The sequence below is a fragment of the Chinchilla lanigera genome, unplaced genomic scaffold (genome assembly GCF_000276665.1).
Source record: "Chinchilla lanigera isolate Chin_1 unplaced genomic scaffold, ChiLan1.0 scaffold00031, whole genome shotgun sequence".
NCBI classification, from domain to species: Eukaryota; Metazoa; Chordata; class Mammalia; order Rodentia; family Chinchillidae; genus Chinchilla; species Chinchilla lanigera.
In genome coordinates this window covers 6580525-6602546 of record NW_004955432.1, presented here as the reverse complement: position 1 = coordinate 6602546, position 22022 = coordinate 6580525, and the positions used below count along the sequence as shown (strand labels likewise).

Here is a 22022-nt window from a genome sequence, read left to right as displayed (position 1 = left end):
GTCTCACTACACAGTTCAGGCTGGCCTTGAGCTCACTTTGTAGCCCAGGTTGGCTTCGAACTTGCAACAATCTTCCTGCCTCAGCACCCTGAGTTCTGGGATTACAGGCATGCACCAACATGCCCGGCTCTACTCATAAGATTTTAAACAAAATTTTAAAATGTTCTCAGTCTACAATATACCGCTGGGCCTGGTGGCACACCTCTTTAATCCCAGCACTTAGAGGGTTGAGGCAGGAGGATTGTTGGGAGTTTGAGGCCAGCCTGGGCTACAAAGTGTGCTCAATGCCAGCCTGAACTGCATAGTGAGACTCTGCCTCAAAAAGACAAAACAAACAAAAAAACTCCACTATAATTGGTAGATTATAAATTTTGTAAAACAAAGTGGTAGAAAGGAGAGGTGAATATTTATTATGAACTTTTAGACTAAAAGTCTTAACAAAATCCAGGTGTTTTACCTGTGAAAATGTGCCAGAACAGTATCCAAGTCTAATCTATATTTTTTGGTATTACCCCAACACTGAGACAAATTATTCATCTGATTTTCTTCACATCTATTACTGCTGCAGCTCTACAATTGGCAACTCTCACACAAAACTAGTGGCCATGTAATAAGGATCGGTGATTTCAGAAGCAGGTTTTCCAGATTTTTTAAAGTTAAATATATTTTTACCCTATGACAGATCAATTCTCTTCCTAGGAATCTAGTCAAAAGGTATGCAGATACATGTGCAACAAATGTACTAAAATTTCTACAAAGTTTTCAAAGCAGTTTTGTCATAACAGGAGAATGAATAAACACATTTTGCTGTATACAGATAATGAAATATTATTTAAACCTATGAAGCACTGACAGCTGATACATTAAAAACATGGCTGCATTACAAAGTCACCGTGTTGGCAAAAGAAGTGAGATACAAATAACATATATTGGATGATTTCTCTTATAAGGAGAACTAACCTGTCCTATATTTTGATAGTGTTGCTGATTCCAAAGATATAATACATGTAGTTCATGGCAAAGAAAAATTACTTTATAAGAGCAGCAAACAAATTTGGCATGTTTGGTAGTGTCATAGATTAAAAGAGAATGAGAAAATGTAAGCAAATGTACCATGTAATTCTGGTTTAGATCCTAAGCCCAGCAAATAATTGCTGTAAAGAACATTATTGATACAATTTATAAAATTTGTATGTAAATAGAATTAGAAAATATTATTTCAATCTTAAATTTTCAAACTCTGTACTTCTTTTACGTTTATGTAAGGCAATGTCTTTAGTCTCAGGGAAAACATACATGAAGTTTTTAAGCTTAAACAAACATGAAGTCTCCAATTTAATGCCAAATGGAGAAAAATTAGATGCATATTTCAGTGGAAAGAAGATAATAAAGAATGTAGAGAAAATATAAATAACAGATGATTCTGGAGATATATAATAATACTTTGACCTATTCTTTAAATATAACATTATGGGAAAATAAAAAGTACCCTAAAAAATAAAATGACAAATGCTAATTGAAAATTTCAAAGTTCTCTCGTCCATATGAAATAAGGTTAATTTGGTCATAAGCTTTTTCGGAAATTATTTTATAATTTACCTATCATACAACAGCAAAATCTTAGGTTTTCATGGATTCTGTTTGATTAAGGCACTTACTCTCATGATTGGGTCTCCAGAAATAATAAAGGACTGAAGTGAACTATTCATTTTTGGAGAGCAGTTTTTAAGAATGAAGATTATTACTTAGCATAATTAATAATAAGTTATTCTAATCTATTTAAAGCACAAGACCAGTTGCCTGTGAGAATAACTACTAATCCTTAAAGAGAAAATATTTCATCAACATGAATGAAGACATGTACTTTTAAGTTGGCTACTCTAATACAGCATGTGTCCAATTAATTGAACTTAAGGAGGCCATTAAAAATGAGTTAGAGAAAGGGAAATGAAACACACTTGTAGTGTATGCTCTTTGAAATTATGATTTGGTCAGGCAGAACAATTTTACCTATACTAATTAAGATGGTATTATGTGATTTTAAATTTCATGAAAACAGTAACAGCTGAAGAGCTATGTTAAGCTTGTATTGCTTGGCTCTTAGCTCAGTTCTATGCACATAATTATTAGATAATGCAAAGCAATTAAAGCTACAAGTAGTTGTATTTGACCCAACTGATTTCTTAACTCTGTGAGTGCATAGCAAGTAAATATTAAAATAGTTGAGAAAGAAACCCATGCTCTCTTCACTTAAGGTGTTGAACTTGGAAACTCAGACCAACAGCTCATGGAGAAAAAGCTGGCACCAAACTTTCTGGAAACACCTGATAACTTTACCATTTCACACTTTGGGGAGCATAAATGTAACTCTGTTTAAAATTGAGTAGATTATACTGTAAGTATTTCACTAAGGGCTCCACATTAATTGTTCATTGAAATGGGTAATTTGGAAAGGATCAGGGTCCAAAACACAGATCAAGTTAAATTAATTTTGATTTAGGGCACCCAGATCACCTAAATATTATGCATTTTAGTAAAATCAACCCTAAAGAAAATCATTTATGAGACTTGTAAAAGCCCTGAAATTTATGAGTAGAAGAGTTACTTCATTGTGCACAGAAAGGGGAAATGTGGCTTTCAAAATAAAAGGAGTTTTGGGTTCCCAAATAATAACTAGCAACCTGTATGCCTTAAGTAAGTACTGCATATCTCAACACATGACTCAGGTTTTTTTAGCCCTAATAACAAAGAAGAAAGCTTCATAAAAATTATGTTTAGACAAAATATATAAATATATATATATATATATATATATATCTTTTTGAGGAACATATATTAATAGGACCAGTGTTTTGGCATTTTTTGTCAAAACCAGTTCAATTTTAAAATATGAATTGATTATTTAACAAAGACACTTGATGTTCTAAAAAATTTAATCTAAAGTAATAAAATATGTGCAATCTTGACACTGATCCATATTTGCAGACTGTGTACATAATCTGCATTTCTGGTCTTCTCAAAATCCCATAACATGAGAGAAAATATACTTTTATAAAATTTAAATTATTGATAATTGTAGAAAACAAATAAAAAGTACCATATTTCATTTGAGAAATTGATGGAAACAGAAGTGGAGACAAAGCATCTAGTATGATATAGATATATGAAACACTTGCAGGAAAAGATGGACATCAAAGTGATGGAATTTTCCAGGAAATATTCAAACTCTGAGTCAACAAGACAATTTTAAGGCAATATGAAGAGTGAGTCAAAGCAGAATTACATTTTGGGCAACTTGTCTACCCTACATCTATTGAACAGGGAGCAACACGGACTTTTTGTTTCCACACCAGGGATGAGACTCCACATTGATATGCCTTTGTATTTTTAACTTTGCTTTTGTTCTTTTCTCTTTAAAATTAAAAACAAAGGTATCAATGAGATGTAAAAGCAAGCCCAAGTAGCTACTGGTTTGAAAGAGAAGCACAAACCCTTACCTTCAAAACAAAACCTATCAGAATCCCCAGAAGATACATTCTGACCTCAACATGATTACTAGAGGCAGAAAAGGCATATTGAATGACCATCCACAAACCAGACAGTGGAAAATCTCAAATACAAAAATTACTTTCTGTCAAGAATCAACAAAATACTTGAGGAAAAATAATACCAAGAAACTCCTCAGTACAAAAAAGGGAGTAAATGCATGCATAAATTAATTATAACTATTATCTTTCCAGATATGAAAGTGGAACATTTAAGGACAAAAGAAATATTAATTATCATGTAGAAGGAAAAAATTCATATAAAGGATTGAAAGTCAGAAAGAATAGAATTAAATTTAAAACCAGGAATTCTAGAACTAAAAACAATGAAATACATATTAATTGTGCATATTAATATATAAATGCATAGAGATAGTTAAATAGAAAAAAATGTTATGACATAAAACTGAAATGTCAAAATTTTAATATCAGTCAATTGTGAATAACATAAAAGAGGAGAGAGACAAAGGGAGAAATAATTAAAGAGTTAATGTGATCAATTTTTCAGAACTAAAAGAAAGAATTGAAAAAGTCTGTCCCACCTCTCCTGTACAGAATAGTATTTTAAAAAAATAATAAAATAAAACAAGTACAAAGACAATGAGACAGCTTTTAATCAGATATTTGAACATTAAAAGATGCAAAGGAAAATTTTACATGCTGGAAAAATGAATAAAGAGGTAAACCCAACCTACTTATAAATTAGCAAACAATTGTCATAACACTTAGCATTAACAAAACTGGTTGCCAAGCTCTTCTGCAATAGTATTGTAAAGGTTCTGAGTAAAAATCACTTTAAATCTCAGACTTTTCTTATGTTAGCATTCATATGCAAAAGGGAAAAACACAACTATTTTCAAAAACCTTTGGAATTAGAGTGCAAAATAGACATCTGGCTTCAGTTTAGAATAGGAATATGTGACAAAATTATTGTGCCCAATAACTAGGAAGAGTATACAAATTTGATTAAATCTTGATTTCTCTTGAATCCACCTAAGAGTTGATATATAGGACAACAAATTAGTATAAGAAAACTGCCCTGAGACCTTAGCCATTTTGTGAAACTGTTCTAAAAATTTTATATGAATTTTATATTACCTAGCCTGTGTGCAATATAGTATATATGATCAAACTAAAACAAAAATCAGATAAATAATTGGCCAAAGAGTATATAGTAATGAATCAGCACCAGACCAGATTTGGGTGCCACGGAGATGGATGTGGGTGTTGTTTTTAATAATAGGATCCCAATAGGTCTCTGCATAGCAGCTTTTACACTGCCCACTTTCCAGAAGGAGTGGGCTTTCAATGACAGTCCTGTAACTCTATGTGGAGGGTCGTCTCTGATTGATGGGGTACATAATAAGAACAATAATACTGGTAGTTATTTTTTGAATTTTTTTAAACTGGGTTTTTTTCCGTTTTAAAAATGTAATGTACATTTTGGACCAATTTACAAATGTTTTTAGCCACTAATAGAAAAGACTTCTATTTTTAACTAAAGTCTAATGTGTCTTGTGATTAATCAGGTTATTATTTTCTGGCTTCTCTGTTCTGGTTCTCTGTATTTGCCTCTAGTTTTTGCCATTGTAACTATTTTCTCCTAAAACAAGAAGTAGAGTTTCAAATATGTGATATTAGGACATTTAAGACAAAGAAGTTCAAGAGCCAGCCTAAATCTGAACTCATGATATAGAACTTGGCTTATCACTCATTCTGATATTCATTGCTTAATATTGCAATTCTGGAGAAAAAGAGGTATTTTCTCATAAGAATCAATGTAAATTTTATTGATTCTACACATAAATTTGTTTTTTGAGCATTGAAACAGGACCTCTGCACTAAGCTACATTCCATGCTTACTGTACTTTTTATTTTTATTTTTTTGAGATGAGGTTCTTGTTAAGCCACTAAGTTACCCACGCTGGTCTTCAACTTGTGATTGTCCTGACTCAGCCTCCAAGAGTGCTGGGTTTATAGATGTACACTACTACACTTGGCTTTGCATAATTTTTTAAAGAAAGTGAAGTCAGATGATGTCAAGATCCCTTACTACAAGGCTGAATATCATAATGCACTGCTTCTTTGATACTGAGCACATAAATACAGAAACTGAAGTGAAGATAATTTCTGATGAAAAGAGAAGTAGGCAGTAGGTAATTGGATGGATAGATAGATGAATATAATTATGTTTCTAATACTACTATTACAACAAAATTACCCCAGAGTCACACCAAATACAAATATATGTAAAATTTTAAAATGATGAATGCTCCAAGTATTTTAGTACTAATTTTTTTGAAATGAATTTAAATACAGTCAAATATCCACTTTAAAAGTTATTAAAATATCCTTCCAAAGGGATTCATGTTCAACTATAATTAATGGATTAAATACTTATCATTTTATTTCAGTTGTCACATATATTGAAATATCACTATGAAATGCATAAAATTTATATTTTTATTTTAGACTTTTCAGCTCTGTTATACACTCAAAAATAAATATTGCATATTTGAAATTCAATTACTGTTTTATTTTAGGATATCTGATACAAAATACAGTATAGCTTCTGGAAATTCACATTCTGCACCAGTATAGTACTCAGCTTATATAACACAGCAGATGTGTGCATAGAGAAGGGGTCTTTCATGTAAACAAGTTACCTGTGTAATTGCATGTTAAGTAATTCTCCCAAATTTCCAGAGCACTCTTGGAATGCTTGGAAGGAGCAGGTGAACTTTTCAGGTGCTGGGGATAGATTTGAAAGAGGAGCAGAATAATCTCTGTCCTCATGTAGCTCCTTTTATTATTGGGAAAAGAAAATAACAGTATATATGTATATATAGTGTAACAGATGATAAAATTATAAAAAATAAAGTAAGACGTGGAAGACATGAAATGAGAAAGAGATAATTTGCAAGTTTAACAGAAAGAGTTGAGTTAAAGATTTGAATGAGTAAGCTGTGTAGATACTTGGGGCAGGAACATTCTGGGAAGAAAAATCTAGAAGCAAAAGAGTCCTAGGGATAGAAGAAGCAGAATACTGATAAACCTAAAATGACTTGAATTAGTAGTAAATTAGAAAGTATTAGGACAGGGACGTCATTGCAAGCTTTGGTTTCCACTTTAAGTGAGATGAAAAAGAACTGGAGGGCTTGGCTCCAAGGATCAGCACAAGCTGACTTGGTCCCTGGTAATGGAGTCAATGGGGTGATGTACAAAGGTCAAAGCAGGAAGATTAGGCAGAGAGCTACTCTAGTTATTCAGGCAAGACAGCATGTCTGCTAGCTCGGTTACTACGGTTGTAATGTAACGACAGCCTGTTTTCCTGTTTAATGTGTAAGGAGAACGAGAGAAGTCAGCGTTTTGGCCTGAGAAATTAGAAGGCTGAACTTGTCATTTTCTGAGACTGGGAAGCCCTGAGGGAAAATGTGCTTTTAAGGAGAAAGACCAATAATGAGGTTTACATATTTTAATTTTTAAATGACTGATACACATTCAGATGCAGCTGCCAGGCTGTTCCTTCTCTAATTTCAGCCCCAAGAGCTTGGGAGATGGGAAGGAATCCTCAACTGAGCCTGGAAAGAGAACAGAGGAAAATCAGGACAGAGTGGTGTTCGGGAAGGGAAATGTGAACAGATAGATAAGGAGAGGCTTTATATAGCATTTCCAGTGGAAACAGAGACATTTTCATAACCAGGGTGAAGGCAAAAGAGAGGAGCACAGAAACAAGCATGTTGGTTGTGTGGTGCTGAGGCTTGGGGCACTTATGTGTAATTTCTCACATAAAAAGGAAGTTGCCACAGCTGGAATAAAGGTAGGGGAGGCAAGGCTGAGATGTCAGTAGAGAGAAGAGAATGGGATACAGTCACCTGTCACCAGGGGGGAGAGCGGAAATGGGGGCTGTGACTGCTACTTCTGACCCCTTTCAGGAAGAGAAAATGTTAGAGTGTGGTTAATGACAGAGGAAGAGGTAAAATCTTCTGTTGAGCATGATATACAACTTGACAGATGCTGAAAACACTGGCTGAAATACGTATTATGTTTTTATTATTCTTTATAGAAAGAAAATTTATTTCTTCTTCCATGTTTTATTTTTATGGGAAATATTGATGAATTAAAAGGAAATAATTACATCAGAGATCTGGAGTCATTTTTAATCTACCACCCTATAATAATACATACCACTGCAGCTACAAGTTAGTAAAACATCAAGGATCTGAGTCCCCAATATGTGCCAGCTACCAAGATAATCATAATGACAGATTCATGAGTAGGAAAAATATTTCAGATACAATGAAGTCTCAATATTTAAAATTTCCAGGTTCTTGGTCAATTACACTGTGCAAGTGGAAGATACCCACTGAACGCATTGTTTGAGGGCTTCTGCCACTAAATATTTATTATTTGTTTAAATTCTAATATTAAATTGAAGTGTAAGTACTTTAAGTAATGAAAGTTGAAATTGTTTGCAATAAAAGGAAATGCTAGTGAACAACCCGACCAAATCATTTGTACTTTCTGTCATTGTAACCCTTGAGATACCACTAGAGCCAATGATGAAAACCAGCTATGACAGAAGAAGAATTTGTATCTTCCTTGTGTTAAACTTGGCCCTGTTTCCATTTTGATGGCCCTATAACCTAATGTCGCCTTTTTGTAGGAAGGAGCATGAGGATACTATTTTGCCTGTTTTTTGAAGCTAAAGTTTTCTTTTAAACTCTGATTTTAGTAAAATAGCCTCAAAACTATGTGTAGAGTGTTAAATCATGTATTTTTTGTCTTGGTTATTGAATCCAGGGCCTTCATACTGAACAACATCCTTATACCTTTTAATCATTATTTTATTTAATTTTGAGACAATTTCTCTTAAGTCACTAAGTTCCCTAGGCTGGGCTTGAACTTGCAGTTCTTCTTCCTCAGCCTCCCATATGGATTGTGAATTTTTATGATAATACATTACTTAGGTATGCTATAAAAATTGATATCTTTTTAATTACATCAGAGAAGTTGTCTTTTAATCAGTCAAAACACTTTCTTAGTATCACAAGAAAGAACTGTTTTATTTTTAAATGAAGAGCTGGCTACACAAACATTTGAAAATCAGCTTAATAGTATTTGTTTTTCTGTGCTTTAGAAACACTGTCAGAAAACACAAAGGCAGTATAAATGCATTTTCCCAAAGCTGGGAAGTAGATAAACAAAATTGGAGCTGGCATTTCCAGTGTTCTGTTTGAGAGAGTTAATTAAATGCTTGTTTTGTTCTCTTGATCTGATGGGGGTTGGTATAGATATCTTCCTTTTAAGCAGACTTTCACCCATGAGACTGTGACAGGGATAAAGATGAAGATGAAAGTAGTTTCCCTTCTCTAATGCTCGGTGAGCCTCTATGCTACAAATAAAGTTCAAAGAATCATTTTAAGAAGTGAGGAGCATAAAGAGGTGGCCACAAACTCAGGAGATATTTTGAGAAGTGCACTAAAGAAATACCATGTTCTGAGAAATTGTCTGATGTTTGGATTGCACTCAGTGTCATTGTTTTCAATTACTAAGAATTGCTCTAGAATAATTATGCCATAGATTTGAGGGCTTTGTTTTTGATCTCCTGCTTTACCTGTGTTTATGTAAAACATTTATTACATTAGGCTAAGATATGTATTTTGACTAAAATATTTTAATCAATTTTGATAAAACTTTTTGATTTTACCTGTGAGGTACACAAGGCATAACATAGCCCAATTTATAAAGCATGCAATGGAAAGTAAGTACTAACCAATTATTTCATATATTTAACAAAATGTATTGAAGATCTTCCATATGCCAGGTATTTTCTAGTTCTGATGGCTGAGAAGATTGTGTAGACCTCAGTGGGTAAGTGTGTTGCCAGCAGAATGAGCAGGGTTAGCAAAATATGGAGATGTTACAGTGCATGAAAGTTGGGAAGAATGGCATATGCTTCAAGGTAGTTGAAATATGGAATATAGAACTGTAAAATTATCGTGAAAAAGACATGAATTGAAAACTTTGATGCCAAGGAATTTGAACCTTATAAAGCTAAGGACATAATAAAGGTTTTTACAAATCTTCAGATTCCTGAAAGACAATTTTGTCTTGCAGAAAATAAATCAAGTAGCATTGTACCTGCTCCCTGGAATGGGGGAAACAGTAGACTGCAGATGCATTAGAAAAATTGTTGGAATGATTTTATTAAGATCTTATGATAAAATGTTTGCAATGTTGATGGAAATCAAATTATACTAAATAATTACTAAAATAATACTAAAGTACTAAACTGATACTAACTACTATTACTAGAGTAATACTAATACTTAGTACTAGAATACTAACAATTACTACTGGTACTAATACTAGTACTAAACTAATAGTAAACTATACTAAACTAGTTAAACTCACCTAACATAGGTGAGACTTGCTGACAAATTGCATTTGCAGATAGGAAAGAGAAAATAATATCTGACCTCCTTAGATGCTTTGAGAATTTGACAAAATCAGTAAGTAGAACAGAGGAAGAGGAATAAATCTGAAAATTATTATTAGATATCTGATGGGTGATATATCTCATGTTAGGGAGTTGGATGTTCAAGTTGTACTTCACATTATCTGGCAAAACATATAGAATCTACTTGTCATTGAGATATAATTAAATCCAGAAAAAGAAAATCCAGTGCACTGGGAGATTACATAGGATGAGAGACTAGTGCTCTGAGAGTCACTTATTTAATAAGTAGCAACATTAGAATCAGCTAAGTTAGATAGAAGTTCATAGACAGTTAGAGAAGGACTGGCCATCATGAGAATCAGGGCAGAGGATGAGATGCATCAAAATTTCAACAAGAGGCAAATTTAAAGAGTGCTAGGTTTCAAGATGGAGATGTGATAGCCTAGCTTAGATGTGATAGCTTTCCTAAAGATAAAGAGCAGCTTGAGAGTACTGTAATTAGCACTACTTGGTCCACTGAGTCCAGACAGGCATCAGAAGCAGGGATGAGTGATCAGAACACCCCACCCCATAGTCCCATCCCGTTCAGGGAATGCCTTTGATCCTTCTACTTAGAAGTTAGAGATAAGCTAAGGTTAAGATGCTTGCTGATACACCCTTGCTATGTGCCTCAACTCTCCACTGGATCCATATTAGCCAAGCCACTCTAGTTGTAATCCCATAGGTTGATCGCAGTTGGATGCATAGCTACCTGAGTTATGATTTTGCTGTACAAGGGACAAAGAGCCTCATGGTGACCCACTTTCAGGACCCTGGCTATATCTCAGGAGCTCTCTCTCAAAACACCATTCCTACTCTTAATTTTCTTTGTTTTCTAGTTCATTCTTCAGTGTCAGGAGACACAAACTCAGCACATCTTACATCTAACAGGTTGGGAGTTAATTCCCTGTGGTGGTAGAAGAAGAGGAACAAATAGAGAAAATCAGAAGGATATTGTTGGAAACATACACAGGACAGAGATATGGTACACAAGCTAAGGAAGGGGACAGCTCCAGGAAGGCAGCAACCCTGAACACGCCAAGAACAGTGCAATCAATTACTAATGAAACAGTAACGTTTGTCTCTGTACATGAAATTTTGTAAACTATTATTACTGTAACATCCTGTTGTGTCTGAGCAGGATGACCAAGATACAAACTGTAACAGCTTGGGGGCTGGGGATTTAGCTCAGTGGCAAAGCGCCTGCCTGGCAAGTGCAAGGTCGTGAGTTTGGTTCCCGGTACCGGAGAAAAACCAAAAAAAAAAAAAAAAAAAAAAAAACTGTAACAGCTTGACAAACTGCCTTTTGCTCTCCTTCTGCCCACTCACAAGTTCCATGCCAAAGACCACCCCCCTTGACCAAATGTAGAAAATCTGGAACCCGTCCTTCGTCCTTTGCTCAGCCATTTTGGATTTATCACCTGAGCCATTGTACACCTAAAAACAGTCTTTCTGTCTCCCATTTGGTTTTTCCTATCTCTTAAATCCCACAACACTACAAAGAAATAAAATCAGTCATTATATTTAGGAAGGCTAGTTTTCTTAATAAACATGAGAAAGATTTTCAGTTAAGTCTGAATTATTGTTTCATTATAACAACATAATTGGGGGGGGGCTGGGGATTTAGCTCAGCGGCAAAAGCGCCTGCCTGGCAAGCGCAAGGTCGTGAGTTCGGTTCCCACTAACGGAGAAAAAAAAAAAAAAAAAAAACATAATTAGGAACAGAAAGATGACAAGTACTCAGTATTCAGATGAGAGAAAGAGAAAGAGAGAGACAGAGATCATTTACAAAAAAAGAAATAACTAAATAGTGAGTAATGCCGAAGTTTAAGAAACAAATGTATTTGGAGACCTCCAATCACTTTCATATTCAGCATTGCTTCCTGTCTTCCTCTAGTGAACAAGAATCCTCCTTTAGGAAATGACTCCTTCCCCACTACTCATTCCATATGATTCCGGCAGTTATTTGAACCCAGCCAACATCAGCTGTCTTGCAAAACCAGAAATATTTTTCTTTATGCAATGACTGGTTTGGAGGATAAAGTCTGACGCTCTCTAAGATAGTGCCAGGCCTTATGTGGGGTGAAAATGTGGGTGCCAAGTTAACCAACACATAGATGGGAGCAGAGTGAATATCTGGAGGCAAAACCAGCCTTACAGAACAGAGTTAAATCTAATGCTTTCTTTCATTTTTTCAAATTTATGAACCAATATAATTTCACATTTATGACATTAGTTTAATTTGTCACTTATAGCTACAAAATCCTGATATTATATGCTGATTCTAATTAGCTACTCTAAAAGCAAGTAGAATATGAAAAACAGAGACACTCCGATCAATAGAGCAGTTTCATAGAGGCTAAAGGAGACATCCTATCATCACCTGGAGGGAATTAAATCCTTGACAAGAAATAGGTGCATTTCATAGTCTGAGGAGATTGCAAGGGTGAAAAAAGGGTCACTATCAACAAATTGAAAGAAATCAAATGGAGTTTAAGCCAAGATCTGTGGAATGATAAAATTCCAGTTGGCTAAGTTGCTCCAAGCAGTCAACTCTTTCATGAAGGGGAGGAAGGTGTTCCAAAGTACTCAGTTCCCCAACTTAGTGACACAGACTTGTTCTGATTCACAAGACATAAATATAATAAACTTCAATAAGCAGAGGCAACTTCAGTGTAACAAAATTCTTACTGCCCACACCCTAATCACACATAGACACACATACACATACACACTGCTAAGCTTTTTAATCATTTTATTACTTTTTTCTTTCCTGAAAATGAGAAATAAATGTTATAAAAATAATATGCCTGGTGAGATTTCTACTTACTACAAAGCCAAGTTTTTTTTAAAACCAAAGAAGGAAACATAATGGAAACAGACATACAGCTAAAGTGACAAATTAAATGCAAAGTCTGATTCCACAGAGCGAACTAGAGCTCACCTTAAAGTTAAATGAAAGAACAGTGTGCAGATAACATTTGTGGGGAGATGACTCATGCAAGAGCAACTCTGGAATTATTTGAACTGTATTTGTCACTTTGATATTAAATGTAGAACTATATTTCAGAGGAACATGTTACAGTTTATTAAATCAAAATCTTCATAGCAGTGAAGAATCATGAATATGTAGCTCTCCTATAGTTCCTGCTGAGATGTATTTATTTACAGTCAACTGTGCTAATTAAAACTTTGAGGTTCATGTTATTTATAATATACATTAATATCCAGCACTACAGCCAATCAAAATTCTGAAATATAAATATGACCTTTATCTGGAAGAACTTTTTTAATGTTACTGTCTGACAATGGAGAAAAGAAAGAATAAGTTGACCTTGGTGCTAGACTTGCAATGTCAGAAATAATCGCATCAGGGGGGGTGGGGAAGCTATTCTGGTAGCTTGTTAAAGACACACCAGCAAGTGGCTCAGAAAAGGAGCAGCAATTATCCTGTTCTAGAGGTCAGAGGAAGCTCTGGGTAACCTCTCCAGGAATGTATTTGCAAAACTCAAATCCTCTGACAAAGAGATGGAGGAAAAAAGTCTAAGATAACAGAATAATCACATCAGTTCCTTGTGCTAATGGTGCAGCAGAAGAAGCTCCCCCACCCAGCCAGTATACTTCAGTTTGTTAGTTCCTAGGGTAATAGTTCCGGTTACAGTTCCTGCTACTTTTGTTTCTTAGAAAGGGCTGGTCACTGTGATGCATAGCTGGTCACTATGATGCTTGTTGTAAGAACCAATCCCTGATTGATAAGCGGTTCTGCCTCTGTACTTCCTACTTGCTTATCCCATGTAACCTCTAGACCATCAGAGATCAGGGCCTGATATTTTGGGAATGATCCCAATCTCTGCCCATTGATGTAAAGAAATCTGCCTCCAAATCCTGGGTTTTGATTTGGTGTTTCTGTTTGCCTTTGCAATAGCTGTAGAGAATCCATACTGTAGTTACCTCTGTGTCTTGGTTACTTTTCTCTCTTTGCTGAGACAAAATACCTGATGCCAAAAATTAAGGAAGGAAAGGTTCATTTGGCTTACAGTTTGTGGAGGTTTCAGTCCACACTTGGCTAGTTTCAAGGTAGAGGGGCACATGGCAGAGGACAAACATTCATCATGGTGGAAGACAGCAAAAGCAACAGAAGCACAAGGGAGGAGTGACAGAGAGAGCAAGCCTCTTTCCCTCCCTTATATTGTCAGCAGGCTACCCCCCCCAGGGGGTGTGTAGCACTCACATCCTCTGCATGCCCTCCTCTTGCACAGGCTCAGCATGAATACAAAGTAAGCACCCTGGCTCCCTGCTGAGTCACATAGTTAACCTTCTAAACTTCTCAAATTGGCACAATGAAAAACATCCCAGAGGGGTAAGGGCGTGTCCTTTTCATCCCAAGATACAGAACTGCTGAGTCACTTAGCCAAGCCTCTAGACTCCCCAAGTTGACCCAGTATATCAACCGTAACATTCTGCCATTAGCTTAGGTGGTCTAGCAGGAGGTGGAGTGATCAGAGGTCTTTTCCTGAAAGGACTGCAGTATAGAAACCAGCTACTTAGCCCTACTGAAAGTCAATGCACTGCATCTACTCGGGCTTGTTTCTGTCCTTGCCAGAGCTACTGCCAGGGACCAAGGAATACACCGATGGCGGTGACACTGAAGGTAGAAGATATATTGCTGCTCAAGTGCCCATTTCTTAATTACCTATAAAAATAACCTGTGTTTTTATAAATGTCTTCATTTTCTTCACATAACTCTTATTGCTAACTCTATGCCATTTTATTTTTTCAAATTATACTGTAAGAGAAGCTTTTAAAAATATATTTAAATGGAATAAAGCAAATAAATTACAACAATATAAGAATGGTGGCATTCTATTTTTCTACTATATTCTACTACTTATTTCATATACAGATTCTTCAGTTTGGCATGAGTGTTCTTAACCACTTGGGACAGGTCTAAATTTCTCGTACAGGTGGCATGAACACAAGCTTCCTCCTATGTAAATCAAATTATGAAATTCTTACTGGGGTCCTATCAGCTCTGCTCCATTTCACTGTGCCTTTGAGTCCACTGTCTCTTACACCCTTTTTCTGCTCATCCATTTATTTTCAATACTTACCACAAATCTTCCCCTCCCCCCACGCATACCTTGTAAGCTGGATGATCTAAGACCAAAGATAATAAATTCAGGCCCCGATGCTGTTGTTCCCTTGCTCTTGTCATCCCATCTCTATTAATTAATTATGTCAATCTGGCTTCTGATGCTATAGATGACCTTTACAACTCTGCACTCCTGGACATTCCTACAATTCAGTAGGACATGATGCTTGAGATAAAAACTCTTCATCACTCTAGGTACAATTTTACATCACATAAATCAAAATAAAACAATTACTTTAAAGAGATACAAAAATATGACACAAAAAATATGATAAGAAGTGCATACCCATGGGCTTCTGTGTGCTGACAATATTCCATTTTTTGAATGTTTGAATAGAGTGTTGACTGAGACAGATAACTTCAGAGCAAGAAGTTTGGAATAGGCTTGGAAAGACGGCAGAGATAAAGCTCTCAGTCTGAAGTGTCTTTGCAGTGACCTGGTGGACTGTATAGATGGCCTTGTCTGTCAGCCATGAGGCCCTAAATGAGGTATAGCTCAGATGTATCTGCTGGACAAGATACATCTTGTGTCATTCTCCAGACATTTAAATGGACTGGGGGGGGGGGCTATATGTGATATGAAGAAGCAATAGCTGGTCGGAGAAGCATCAAGAGAGACTAAATAGGATTAAATCCACAAACTGGGGGTGGAGGTCAGAGTCAAATGTCAAAGCAAAGTCAACTGAAATGAGAATTGAAAGTGTGTGCAGGCTTTGGCAACACGAGTGACATTGGCATTGTTTAGCTTGCAGTGGCAAGCAGAGCTGGAGAGATTGTATTAAGTCGAGACGTATGACACAGGAAGTCAGTGAGGCAGAAAGGGCAGTGAACTCCATCTCAATGACCAGTCATGAAACAAAGACAAGTACTGGGCAGAAGCTGGGTGACGTATTGGGCTTGAAGAAATATTCTTTTGGAAGAGGATTGGCTATGCCCATATGTAAAAGGACTATCACTGTAAGATTATACAAAAGGTATCTGTTGATAAAGTAGAGGCAGAAACAAGACAGGATCACAGGTACTAAGTTAGCTTAGAATGGTAGGGAGGCATGGGATGTAGGCATGGATGCAGTTATACTGACAAGGAGGAAATGAAGGTTTTTGGCTATACACATTAATTTTTCTCTGTGAGGTCATATTTTTTGCAAAAATTGCCATCGTAGCTATTACTGGAGGAGGAAAATTATTGATTGCTAGGGTTTCATAACAAATTATCCCAAAGTTGACTAATTTATTCTGTACAAGTATGGCAATGAGAGTTCAAAATCAAAGTGTTTGCACACTGCATTCCCTCTGAAGGTGTATGGAAGAACACTTCCTTACCTTCTTCTTCACTACCGGATCCTGCCTTCCTTGATTTGTAGTCATCTGCACAACTCCCAAGTCTGCATGCATATTTGCATGACCTTTGCCCCCTGCTCCCCTTCTGTTTCTCTTAAGGACTTTGATAATTGGCTTTAGAACACACCCAGAGAATTCATTCCCAAATCCATCATTTAGAACATATCTGCAAAGACCCAAGTTCCCTGGTTTCCAGGGCTCGAAAAGACATACTTCTCGAGGATGACTATTCAATTCCCTAGGATATTTAATGGATTTTATTTCAAGATAAAAAAACCTGAATATTTTATACAATTTTGCATGATTATATATAGGGTTGCAAATATGGTAAATATATAAACTGAATTATTATATACTGATACATTTGTTACAACAAACTCTCTCCCATAAATATGCATAACCATTGTGCAGCTATTGAAAAATAAAAATAGCATTTGAAAATGAAAAATACATAGACTCGCTCAAAAAAAGGAGACTCTTCTGTTGAACCAAAAGCTTAAGAGCACCCTAAGAAACAGAAAGGAAAAGGAAAATTTAAAAAACCTTCACAAAGCAAGGTATAGAAGCAGTATCAGCTGATCTGTGCAGAGCCAGTGAACAAGAGTTGTCCAAGGAACAAGTGAGGTTTTCCATTATTGTATCAAACTACAGCAGTCAGCTAGGTCACCTTTGGTAACAGTGATGGGAGACTGAGGAGAACCCACAAGTGAAGGAGTTTAGAGAAGAGAGGAGTACATGTGTTCTGAATGGCTGATGATGTTTGGTTGGAATTCTCTTGCTCAGAAATACAACTGCTAAAGAACACCACTTTCTCACAGTCCCCAAAGAAGAGCGCAAGCTAAAGATCAGGTCCCACCCATCTGCCTGAATGAAAGAGGAGATAGTCATACAGGGCATCTTCGCTCCAAGCACTTGCATACAAGTAAGAAACAAATAGCAAACAGAAGGGTGAGAGAGACAGAAGTACTTCATACACAGAAGTATTTTTGTGAAGTACTTCATCAGGTAGTATTGCTGTGTAAACATCATAGTGTGTATTTATGTAAACTTAGGATAGGTGTATCACTCAACACCCTCTGTTGATGGAATAAAGAGATGCAATAGAAATAAGAGGTATAAGGCTGCTGCAGTTGTTACTGTCATTAGCATTATAATGCTCTGTATGTAATTTACATGACTGGCAGTGCAACAGTTTAGTAGCATTACCTCCATGAGCATTTGCTCTCTGTACTATGACTTTACCAGGGCTACAGCCTGTTGAGGGGTCAGGAATTCTTTGGTTCATTATAAACTTATGGGACCAGGATTGCTTATGAGGTTCATTGTTGATAAAATGTTGTTATGTGGCTCATGACTATATAATTGTTGAAATTAAAACACAAAACAAAACACAGCTGATTACATAGACCGAAAAGGAAAAGGGACACTGCTGATGATCACATAAATGCCCTATAGCACAAAGCCAATGGATTTGCTTATCATGTGATTCCAAAGTTTACAAAAATGGCATATACAAAAGAACCAAGGAAAATGGGCAAAAAATTTACTCAATTATGTAAAAGCAATCATAGGTGTAATAAGAGCAAGAACTCAGCTACGAAGCACTGGTCTCTGCCCCTGAAATACACTAATGTATTCAATCCTCCCGACAAGCCTTTGAGAAAGAGAAGCTTCCTTGAGCTAACACAGAACACAGCCAACAGAGAAGCCAGCATTTGGACCCCTGCAAGGTCCAAACTCTGGTAAACTGACACCAGAAAACTAGTGAACATGGACAAGAGGCGTAATTGAATAAAGGATCACAGAGAAACTCCTATAACAAAAAATGATATGGGATTCCTCTGAGAACAAACACTATTAAAAAAAAAAAAACCAAAATGACAAACAATCCAATTTTGCTCAGTAAATCTCTTCCTCCCTTCCTCCCTCCCTTAGTTCCTTCCTCTCTTCTTTCCTCCCTTGCTTCCTTCCTCCCCTTCTTCCTTCTTTCCTTCCCCTCCTCCTTCTCCTCCTGTCTTCTTTTTCTCCTCTTCTTTCTCCTCTCTCTTCTTTCTCTGTCTCCATCTCCATCTCCATCTCTATTTTTCTGTCTCTGACTCTGTCTCTGACTCTGTTTCTCTCTCTCTCTCTTCTCTCTCTCTCTCTCTCTCTCTCTCTCTCTCTCTCTCTCTCATTCCAGATTAATCAACAAAGTGGACAAAGAGGATAATGTAGGTTTTGGTAATTCACATGGCCTATTAACCTCTTTAAAAGATTTTCCAAAGTCCCCTTCTTCCTAATGTTAAATTTAATTAGGAAATTTTAGTTAAGTCCTAGTGGTGTAATTTCTAAAAACTGTTCTAGTTAATTAGCACAAAAACATAAATACAAGTATTATATTTTCATTTTTTGTTTTGTTTTTGGTACCGGGAGTTGAACTTAGGACCTTGTGCTTGCCAGGTAGGTACTTTTGCCACTGAGCTATATCCTGGGCCCTTCAAGTATTATATTTTAATGACCCTAGAAAGTGAATAAGAAAAATTCAGATGAAAGGGGTTCAACTGAATAAGGTATCAAATATTACACATCTTGTAAATATATGAATATTAATTCCAATTATATTTACCTTCTTCATTTTTTGGATACAGTGTCTCATTGTGTAGTTCAGGCTGGCCCCAAACTCACTATGTAGCCCAGGCTGGCATTGAACTCATGGCAATCCTCTTGCCTCAGCCTCTCAGGCACTGGGATAACAGTTATGTACTATGATGCTTGGTTGTATATCTATCTTTGTTTCTCCAATTTTAACTTTTAAGTGCTGTCCTGCTTGTGGAATAAGGATTTATTCAGCCAGTCTAACTTTGTCTAAATGATTTTGTTACAATCCAACTGTACAGCCAAAGTTAAGGCACCTTGATCATTATTACAAAGCCTCACTGACACAAGTACATTTTCCTTCTTCATTATCTCAGGGGAGATATTACCTCATAATGCACTTGAAAATGTATTGCCTCGCTGTAGAACTTCTCACTGGAAAAAATGGTGATTAAGGACAAAGAGTAGCAATTCCTTTCATATATAAAGGGTGTTACTACCAGCAGTCTCATGTGAGTATTTGTACAATACGCTCTGTTCTGATGATGAAATTAGAATTTAGAGATTAAGTTTACAAGAGAAGAACTGAAAATCTGTGATTTCTCACCCAGTTTATTTTCTTTCACTACAACATGAAGTATAGCATTAGAACAGCCATGCAAAACTTCCTATCTAATATGCTAAATGTAAGACAAATTTGAAAAGAACTCATAGAAATTTCTTTAATGTCCATCAACTGAAGAATGGATAAAAAAATGTTTTTTTTTATAATGGAATATTACTCAACCATGAAAAGAATAAAATGGAATCCTTCATAGGTAAATGGGTGCAACTTGAGACCTTACTCACAAGTGAAATAAATCAGACCCATATGTGTGAACATCAAACTATCTCACTAGTGTGAAAAAAAAAACAAGTAAACAAGATTTGAAATGTACCATAGATATTGCAAATTGGAAAGAAACTGTTCAGAAGAAAAGATAAACTATGATAGGGAAAGGGGAAATGAAGAAAGGAAGAAAGGAAAAATGTATATGTGTACACAAGATAGTTAAGATTGTTACACAGCTAGTTTCTTAGTTCATTAAAAAGAAAGCCTTGTGCTAATATGTAGACAAGATAGCATGCTTAAATCTTTTCTGTATAACTATAAGAAGACAACAAGATACAATGTAACAACTATTGTAACTGTCCGAATAACCTGTTTTAAAACTCAGTTTCATTGTCATGTTTATCTTTTTAAAAAAGGAAAGTACAATTGAGACAGGGAAAGGAAAAAAGAAGGAAGGGAAAGATATATTATACATACACACATACACACGCACAAGATAGCTAAGATAATTGTACTACTAATTTCTATTAGTCTATTGAAAGGAACAGTTACTGCTTAATGTTTGATAAATCTTGCATACTTATATCTGGTAACGTGAGCAACTATTCTGAAGATAACAATACACAATATAACAACCACTGTTAATTTCCCATCATCTTGTCTTGAGATTCTGCATCATTTTTATGGTTTTTTGTTGTTTTGCCTTTGTCTTTGTTTGTTCTTTTTAAATTCTCTTTAAAATAACAAAAAAGATCTTTTTCAGGAACTGATTGTAGTATTTAAAGTCAGTGCCTAAGTAACGGAACTGGCCTCTGCTACAGGAAAGACCATAGCCTGTAGTACAGAGTATTATGTGTGTTTTTAATTAAACTAAGCACAGTTGATGAGGAGCAAACCTCCTCAAATTTGTTCTTTAATGAGGCATTTTATAGGGTACTAACACACTAGGAGCAGCAGCAACTTGTCTAACCTGATCAGCTGGCCACAATTGCCTGTTAAGTATTATATTCATATATGCTGTCTTACTGAAACCTTTTAATTCTGGTATCTGCTACAAATGAAAATTTCCCTAAGCGCCTGCAGCTTAGGGAATAATAACTTCCAAAGCATGGATGCAATCACCACAAGACATTAGGAAGAGACTTTTACTAGCCACAAATATCATAAAGACCTCCATTCCATCAAATGCATCTTGCTTCATCCTCCAGAGGAAACTGTATCCTCAAAACTGCGTTAGTTCCTTTTCTCGTTGCTGAGACGAAATACCCAATGGCCCCAGTTAAGGGAGGAAAGCTTATTTAGCTCCAGTTTGTAGTGGTTTCAGTCCATAATTGGCTGGGTCTAAGCCAGGATGTCTTGGCAGAGGGAAATCTCAGAGGAGACAGTTCGTGGTGGCAGAAGACAGCAAAAGCAAGCTAGGGAAGGGAAGGAGGAGACAGGCCTCTTTCTGTCCCTTATGGTGTATCCAGTCTACCAGGGTTAGGGTGATGCCAGTCCAATCAGTGGACTGATTCAGCAGTCACCCGCCCTTAATCCCAGCACCCTTAATCCCAGCATTGTATTACAAATCAGTCATGAACTGGATTGAGTCACCTTGGAAAGAAACCCTATGGCTGCATGAGGTTTTGGGAGGACATGTAGACACAAACCATAACAAGTGTCCAAAGCATTCACTCAATTTTCATTATAACTTCACCGCCTCTGTATAAACCCAGAAAGGAAGTTTTCAGTGCACATGGTTTGGAGATTTATAGGAATGGAATCACATCCTATGCATTCCTCGGCACTGCTTGCTGAATATCATGTCCTTTAGGACTGGCCACCAGAATGTGATAGTGAAAGACTGTTTACTTCAGTGCTGTAGACTATTTCACTCTGCAACTATCTCTCAGTGCATTCATTAGCTACTGTGGATGGTTTTCCTAAGTTGTTTTCAATATATGACCATTAAAAACTTTTTTAACAGGAATATACCATTGTAAATAACACGGGGTAAATACAGAAGTTAAACTAGTCTACATGTGTGGATATGGCTTTTTTCCCCTTTTTGGCCATGAAGCATACTCATGCTAAACT

General features: G+C 36.1%; 1 protein-coding gene across 1 annotated transcript in view; it reads right to left on the bottom strand.

The window, feature by feature from the left end:
* The window catches only part of Znf804b (zinc finger protein 804B), a 535053-nt gene that overhangs the window by 41021 nt on the left and 472010 nt on the right, over nucleotides 1-22022 (bottom strand). The window lies entirely within an intron of this gene.